The sequence below is a fragment of the Cebus imitator genome, unplaced genomic scaffold (genome assembly GCF_001604975.1).
Source record: "Cebus imitator isolate Cc_AM_T3 unplaced genomic scaffold, Cebus_imitator-1.0 Scaffold112, whole genome shotgun sequence".
Taxonomy (NCBI): Eukaryota; Metazoa; Chordata; class Mammalia; order Primates; family Cebidae; genus Cebus; species Cebus imitator.
The window spans coordinates 3,428,674-3,437,685 of record NW_016107427.1 but is presented as its reverse complement, the minus strand read 5'-3'; the positions used below and the strand labels follow the sequence as shown (position 1 = coordinate 3,437,685).

The 9,012-nt window shown below is 45.5% G+C and overlaps 1 long non-coding RNA gene across 1 annotated transcript in view; it reads left to right on the top strand.

Moving 5' to 3' along the window:
- The first annotated feature begins 2,406 nt into the window (after positions 1–2,406).
- The window catches only part of LOC108311247, an 18,941-nt gene continuing 12,335 nt past the window's right edge, over positions 2,407–9,012 (top strand). Inside the window, exon 1 of the long non-coding RNA XR_005201859.1 lies at positions 2,407–2,651. This is a non-coding gene — a long non-coding RNA (uncharacterized LOC108311247). The remainder of the gene's footprint in view (positions 2,652–9,012) is intronic.

The window sequence follows — 9,012 nt, the reverse complement described above, 5'->3', positions numbered from 1 at the left end:
TTGCACCAACCCAGAACTTCTGCCAACCCAGAGCTTCTGCCAGCCCAGAGCTTCTGCCAACACAGAGCTTCTGCCAACCCAGGGCTTCCACCAACCTATAGCTTCTGCCAACCCAAGGCTTCCATCAGCTGAGGGCTTCTGCCAACCCAGAGCTTCTGCCAACCCAGAACTTCTGCCCAGAGCTTCCGTCAACCAAGAGCTTCCACCATCCCAGAGCTTGCACCAACCCAGAGCTTCCACTAAACCAGAGCTTGCACCAACCCAGAGCTTCCACTAAACCAGAGCTTGTACCAACCCAGAGCTTGCACCAACCCAGAGCTTGCGCCAGCCCAGAGCTTGCAGTTCAGTCTCTGGAAAGGGGGGGAACAGCTGTGTGGGCGGCATTCGTTCCAGGTGTGACTCTGAGGGGATGGCCAGGCTGTGCTGTGCTTACTTTCCAGAGGGCAAGAAGGAACAACCCAGGGACTAGGGCCACACACACACACACACACACACACTGCACAAATCACACACACACATCACACACCCAGCACACACACACACTGCACAAATCACACACACACATCACACACCCAGCTGCACACACACACACACTGCACACATCACACACACACACACACACCCAGATATACACACACACACTGCACACATCACACACCCAGATATACACACACACTGCACACATCACACACACGTCACACACCCAGATACACACACACACACACACTGCACAAATCACACACACACACGGCACACATCACACACACACACACTGTACACATCTTACACACACACTGCACACCACACAGTGCACATGTCACACACACACATCGCACACATCACACTGCACATTACACGCAGACCCCACACACACTGTGCACACCTCATAACACACACACTGCACACTCACACACACACACTCCCATGATGCCTTCTCTGTGGCCAGGAGACGTGAGGCCTGTGCCTGTGCCCGTGCCCCTCTGTCTGGGGCCTGCCTGTAGGACGGTGTCCTCCTGAGACTGGGCTGCATGGACGCGTGTGGGGCCAGGTGTCTGAGCCCCGTCCTCCTGGCCGCCACCCCTGTGGTGCTGGTGAGGTTGGGCGGCCAGAACTCAGTACCACGCCCCGGGCCTTCAGCAGCAACTTGGATTCTTCACTGCTCCGGCGCTGGGCATCCCACAGGGGGTTGGGGGCTTGGGCCTGGCGAAGCCCCTCCCGGCTCCAACAGGGTCCTTGGAGTGGGGGCTGGCTCTGCAGTCCCTTCCTCTCCTTAGGAGGACACCCACCCCACTGGCTCAGGACCACTGTACAATTGGGTCTCACCCTAGCACTGCTCCACGGCCCCCTCTCCAGACACAGCTCCCCTGCCAGCAGGGCTCTGGGGACAGCCCTGCTCTGCAGCTGTGGCCTCTGGGCCCTGCTCTGTGCCCTTCTGGCTGCTTCCTGGTGTGGATCTTGGGGCCTCTGGGCTTCCCCAGATGTCTGAGAATAGAATCAGCTTCCCTCTCTCCTGGTAGCAAACCTCATTGATTCAGTCCCAGGACCCTCCAGACGCTTCTGGCATCTGGGCCCGTCCATTCCCACCAACAACCGCGTCATGCCAGCTTCCTCCTTCCCCTCTCGGGAGAGGAGCCGTCCTCGCTGGCCTTCCGGAGGCTTGTGGGGCTGTGGGATGGAGGATCCTCCCTCTCAATGTTCCTTCCGGTAAAGCCCCTCACCTATGTACAGATTTGGTTCATTTGACACCTATCATGGGCACCTGGGTCCCTACCCAGGGCTGTCAAAGCTGACCTTTCTCTGGAGCTGGCTGATGTGACCACCTGGGCCATTCAAAGGAGTCGGGACTGGTGTGTGCCTGGTGCATTTAGAAGCAAGGAGGAGGGGACAGGAGCTGCTGTTTCCTAGAAGAATGGTCGGTGATGACGGCCTGCCTGCTGCAGTGTGGGAGGAGGACGTTCTCACGGACCCTGACCTTCAAGCTGTCGGCTGGAGCCTGGAGGCGAGAGGGACTCTGCCACACCCAGGGTGCGCCTCCCACCTCGTCATTGCTCAGGCCCCCTTCACCCTTTGTGCTGTGGGGAGGGAACCAGCTAGAGACAGTGTCACGCTGCATGTGACAGGAAGGTGACATTCTGGTCTCAGAGCCTGAGGCTGATGCCTGTGGGGCAATTTCAGGGGAGCACAGAGAGGGGGCCCCAGACAGCCCTTTGCAAACAGAGGCAGGGTCAGGCCAAACCGCAGGGACAGGGGGCAGGTGCAGGATGGAGTCTGAGGTCTGGGCCTGGGCTCAGCCTGTTTCAGCTGCTGCTCAGATGCTTTCTGCAGAGGGGACGTGTCCCCCTCTCCACCCATGAGTGCATTCGCATGTGGGGCACTGCTCCCGGCTGAGACCAGGGTTTGGCTCCAGTGACTATTTTTAGGTGGTTTTTCCTCTGTGTCTCATCCCCAGCTCTCGGCTGCTGTGCCTTAGTGGTGTTCCCATTCCTCCCTCACAGCAGCGGTCCTGTGGTTTCAGGGGCGAGCGGGGGACATGTCCCTGGGGACTGACTCCTGCTTGCTCCCGAGGGGCACTTTGGCAGGGCGGACGTTGGAAGCTGAACGCAGAGGAAGCATCTGGAAGCAGAGCCCTTGGCCTCAGCCCCCTGTCCTGGGTGAGTCAGGATCTCTGCTGGGGAGGGCTCTGGGGAGACAGCTCTGCAATCCACTCTTCTCGGTTCACGAAGAGCCAGGCCTGGGTTTGACCTTCATGCATGAAGGAAGGAAAGCGGGTGGAACAGCCGTGGACGTGGGGGCAGATCGACTAGTCAGCAGTGGCGACCGTGGACTTGACTTTCACTGGAAGCTCAGAAATACTTTGGTCATGCTGTCAAATCTTGTTATCTCTGAAGGGGAAGTGGGGAGGTTCCTTTGTGTCAGGGCAGACAGGAGGTGTGGCGGGAGGCCAGGGGAGGTGGGTGCCTGCACTGGGGTCTGAGCAACCTTCAGGGAGGAGGGGGCCTAGAAGGGCAGGAAATGGCCAGATGTTGTTCCGAAGCCCCTTGGACAAGGGTCCTGGGGACAGGAGAACCCCTGGATGGTGTCAAATAGAAAACCAATCTGGACTTAGGAGGGACCAGTGGGTTGTGGGAAAGGAAGGGGAGGGAGGGGGCCTTGGGGAGGGGTTCTGACCTGAGGCCCCCTTTTCACAGAGGGGTTGGCTGCGAGATGGAAGCCCCTTCCCAGCTCCTGGCTGTCTCTTTAAATGTCTTTTGAGTTTCAGTTCTCACTATGAAATGTCTCGTTCGTTTGGTGTTTACTAGTTCATTTCCTTTTAAGCAAAGGAATTTTTCCCTCGCAGACACCCTACAAGTCACCAGCAGCAGGTGTTTCACTACTAGAGTCAGGCGTCCACTCCAGTGAACTTGAGAAGGGCTAGGGTTGAGGGGCACAAAACGTGGCAGCTGAAGGCAGGCCTGCTAGGCAGGGTTTGTGGGCATCTTTCTCTAGGGAGGGCTGTGGGCACAAGCGAATGTCTAGCACAATTGTCTTTTTTTTTTTTTTTTGAGGTAGGTTCTTGCTCTGTTACCAAGGCTGGAGTACAGTAGTGTGATCTTGGCTCACTGCCTCCCCCATGGGTTGAAGTGATTCTCCCAGCTTAGCCTCCTGAGTAGCTGGGATTACAGGTGTGTACTACCATGCCCAGCTAATATTTGTGTTTGTGGTAAGGATGGAGTTTGTGATATTGCCCAGGCTGGTCTTGAACTCCTGGACTCAAGCAATCTTCCTGCTTCAGCTTCCCAGAGTGCTGGGATTACTAGCATGAGCCACAGCATGTGGATTGCAGTTATCTTTAGATCTAATCAGATATTCCTGAAATTTGAGTTTACGAGGATCTGCTAATTCAGAAGGAAGTTCTTTACTCCCAAAACCACAGAGCCCTGCAGTGGGTGTGAGTGTGGCCATAGACCCAGGTGACTCTCTTCAACTGTGGCTCATCAGGAGTCTCATTCATGGGAAATCCCAAGTTCATCCACTATAGGGAGAGCCACATATTTGTAAATTCTGCCTTTTACTTTTTGTATTTTTGAGAGAGGGAGCAAATACGTTCACGCAAAGTAACGAAACGACAGCTGTTAGAAGGGTTTTGCATGAATCCCTTATTGTTCTGCTCTGCAACCGACTTGGCCACTAACCCTGGATGGCCACACCCAGACCTGTTCCCTCCTCAGGCCCAGAAGCTCCTGGACACTCCAGGCAGCCTCCCAGGACCGCTGGCAGGCACTTCGCACAGATCTGTCACAGGTGGTTTAACTGTCTGTTTGAACCTTCTCAAGTTACAATTCCAAGGAGTCCCAAGGAAGTAAAGTGATTTTAAAAACACAGAAAACAGTTTTCAGAATTTCTCTAGCCAGCCATGAAGGAGTAGCTAGTATGGAATTCATGCTGTTTGCTGTTTTTTGTTGTTGTTGTTGTTTCTTTTTGGGCCAAAAGAACTAGAAAGCTGGACAAAACAGGCAAAACAATTAGATTTGGACATCAGGACAAGAGGCTGGACAAGGCTGTCGTCCCTAAGAGATAGGAAAAAATGAAGCGAGTTGTATAATCAACGCTGTTTTCTTCTGGAGGCAGTTTTCATGCTGTCAGGCAGGGAGGGGGAATCCAGGCAGAGCATGGTGATCTAGCTGAATTGAGGAGAAGAAAGCCGGCTTTGGGGAGCAGAGGTGAGACAGGATAGCAGAGAGGAGGAAGATACTCAAAGAAATTCAAACACCTATGTAAGGTCTCTTTGAGTCTTTACGTAATACCAATCTGTACATGCATAGGTGGAATTCTAGGAAGTGAATAAAGAACAGTGAGGTATAAGCCGAAAAGTTGCTAGAACTCACACCAGGAGGCAGGATATCTGAACTCCATCTGTTCAGTTGGAGACCTCACAGAGCACTTGAAGCACTCAATAGACAATACAAAGCACCAAGCCTTAGTGGTAGGAATGAATTAGCTCTAGAATAAAGGCTACTCTAGATACCCCAAGAAAACATAAAAGCAAGCCTCAAAAAGATCAACCTCATCTGCAAGTAACTTTATTACTTGCCAGAACAAATGTCAACACTCTTTAAAAAGGAAAAAAAAATCCATATATTTATCAGTTATATTCAAAATGCCTGTCACCCAATAAAATATTGTGAGATATGTGAAGCAGAGATTGTGATACAGAACTAGGCAAGATGTCAGTCCATAAAAACAGACCCAGGAATGACAGGAATGATAGAATGAGGAGATAAAGAATTTTAAATGGCTCTTATAAATATTATAAATATGTTTAAGCATGTAAAAGAAAACATGAATGCAGTCTGAAGAGAAAAGGAAGGACTTGAAAAACAAATGGGATCTCAAGAAGTGAAAAATAATTTTGCAAATGAAAAGTTCATTAGATGGGATCAACAGCAGATTCAAAACTGCAGAAGAAAAGATCAGTAAACTTGAAGACGGGGCAATAAAATCTGTGAAAACAGAAGCATAGAGAGGAAACAAGACTAGAAAAAAATGAACAGAGCCTCAGGGCATGTTGTCTAACATGCTTGTAATTGGAATTCGAAAATAAAAGAAGGGTGAGAGACAGTAGCAGAGAAAATGTATTAGAAAAAAAAATGGCCCCCAAATCAATTTGATAAAAAGTGAAAACCCACAGATCCAAGAAGTAAAACAAATCTCAAACAGTGTAAACACTAATGAAAGTACATCAAGGCATATCATAATCAAGCTGCTGAAAACCTATGATAAAGAAAAAATTTTAAGAGTGGCTAGAGGAGCAGAAGACTACATTTAGGGGAACAACAATAAGATGACTACAAACTTCTCTTTAGAAAGATGCGAGCTAGAAGACAGTAGAATGACATCTTTCAAATAGAGAAAAAGAATCTATAACCAAAAATTTTATATTTAGCAAACATATCTTTCAAATATGAAGGTAAAATACTTTTTCAGATACACACAAAATGCTATTTTTTAAACTAGTGTGGCTATTCATCAATAAATATAAAAAGAACTTTCTTTAGGGATAAAATGGAATCCTTAAAAACCCAATCTGAAATAAACCAGGAAAGGAAAAATAAAAGAACAAAAAACATGAATCAAATAGAAAAAAAAATATCAAGTTGGTAGACTTGAACCCAACTATATTAAAAATTATATCAAATGTAAATGGTTTAAACATTCTAATTAAAATGCAGAAACTGTCAGGCTAGATTTAAAAAGCAAGACCCAATTATATGCTAACTACAGGAAATGAGCCTTAAATACAAAGACAGAGAAATAAAAGTGGAAGGATGGAAAATGGTACAGCATGCAAATAGTAATCATAAGAGAGCTGGAGTGGCTCACAAAGTAGACTGTAGGAAAGGAATAATATCACCAGAGATAAAGAGGGACATTTCATGATAATGAAAAAGCAAATTAATTCACCAAGAAGAAATAACCACCCTCAGTTGGTATACTCCCAATAACAAACCTTCAAAATACACAAAGAAAATAATAATAGAACTGAAAAGAGAAATAGAAATCTGTATTTAGAGATTTCAAAACTTCTCTTTCAATTACTGTGGACTGAAAATTCATAAGAATATGGAAGAGTTGAAAATACTATCAACCAACTCGATCTAATTGACATTTATGCAGAATTCCTCCCCAAAAAAGCAAAATACATATTATTTGCAGGTGCATATAAAATTTACCATAGTAGATAATATTTTGACTCTCAAACAATTCTCAAATTTGGAAAGATTTAAATGAGGTAGAATATGTTCTCTGACCACAGGGAATTAAACTTCCATAGTATTTCAGAAGTTAAGAGCAATACTATGTTTACTTTAAGGAACAGTGATAATTAGTGTTCATAAGGCATGCCTTATAAGGATTTCTTCCATGCCTCAATTCATTTATAAGACATGCCTTAAGTATGTCTTCAGAAAATTAAATGTAAAATAGGTATAGTGTTAATATTTTATGAAATTTGCAAATGTACTCATAATTGAGAGAGTAGTTCAATGAAACCTGTATACTCACCACTCAAATTTCACAGTTATCAAGAATATGGCATATTTGCTTCACCAATTTGGGGATCTGAAGCAGATCCCCAATATTATATGATTTTACTCCTACATGTTATAGTTTGCCTCTATAAAAACACTGGATATTTTCTCATGTGATAAGTAATAGTAATTCTTTATGATCATAAGACCTTGCAGCTGTTGCAGTAGGGGGGAGAACCTCAGTGCAGAACTAAACTCAGTGCTAAACACAGCAAAGGCAGCTGGGGATTCATCGCCAAAGAGCAAAGCAAGGGGGTCAGTGGATGGAAAAGTACTAAGAGAAACTTAATTACATGTTGTATTAGTTTGCTAGGGCCGCCAAAATAAATCCACAGGCTGGATGGAAAGTAAACAACAGAAATTTATTTTCCCACAGTTTTGGAGGCTGGAAGTTCAAGATCAAGATGTCATCAGGTTTGGTTTCTTCTGAGCCCTCTCTCCTTGGCTGTCCTCTCCCTATGTTCTCATGTGATCTTCCCTTTGTGTGTACATATGTCTGTGTCTCCTAATTTCCTCTTCTTGTAAAGACACCAAACATATTGGATTAGGGTTCACTCTTATCACCACATTATACTTTAATAAATTATTTTATTTATTAGTTTTTTTATTGATTGATTTTTGAAACAGGATCTCACTCTGCTGCCCAGGCTGGAGTGCAGTGGTATGATCACAGCTTACTAGGCTCCCTGGGCTCAGGTGATTCTCCCACCTCAGGGACTATAGGCACTTGCCACCATGCCTGGCTAATTTTTGTATTTTTTTGTAGAGATGGGATTTTGTCATGTTGCCTAGGCCGGTCTCTGTCTTCTGGGTTCAAGCAATCCACTCACCTCAGCCTCCCAAAGTGCGGAGGTTATGTTGTGAGTCACCATGCCCAGCCCTTAATAAATAATTTAAAAATTCTACCTTTAAATATAGTGACATTCTGAGGTAATCAGGTTAGGAATTTAACAGAAATTTTGAGGAGACACAATTCAGCCCATAACAGACATCAAGGGTAGGAAGAGTCTTGCTAAAGGCAGGCCAAGGACCTAGATATTAAAGGTTGAGGATGAGAGGTTTGATCAAATATTGAGGATGTGGGGGTTCTCACTAAGCTGACCTAACTGGTTTCTTACTAAAACTGGGTTCAGCAGCTTAAGGGTGTGGAGGGCTAAGGTTGAGGTCTAGTTGAGAAGAGGGCTCAAAGGAGTCTAAAGTTTGGTCAAGGAAGGTGTCTTTGTCAAAGGAGACCTCCCCATTTTCAACCAAATCCCCTGTTTCAACTCTTTCCTTCAACCTGCCTTCCATGAAACCTGATATATCCCATCTTGAGCCATTCTGGGATTCTGAAGTACATCCTGAAGTAGAAACTTAGTGTCTGTGAAAGGCGAACACATCTTGTCTTTGTTCTTGTTTTTTTTGAAGTGACTTTAGTTCCTCCTTGCTGAAGAATAGTTTAGCTGGGTATAAAATTCCAGGTTGGTAGTAATTTTTCTTCAGCACATTATAAACATCACTTCCAAGTATTTTGGAAAGACTTGGAATATTGTTCTTAATGAGTCCCTTAGCAGGTTTTTTTTCTCCTTTTTAGGAAATCTTTCTTCTAGTAGCTTTTAATGTTTTTTTTTTTTAATTGCGGATGTTTGTTTTTATTTATTCTGTTTGGCATATGATGTGCCCTGAATACTCATGTCTTCAATTCTGAAAAATTCTTAGCCATTACCTCTTCTTACCATGCCACACTGTTATCTCCTGTGTTTTTTACAACTGAAATTCCCAATAAGCATATGTTAAATCTTCTCTATCTGGCCTCATCTTTTAACTCTTCTTTCATATTTTCCTTCTCTTGACATCTCTATATTATTGTCTCCATCAGTTTCTTGCTAAAAATTTCTAGTTTACCAGTTATCTCTTCTTCGTGTAGTATTTATTCCACCTATTGAGTTTTTTTTTTTTGTTTTTT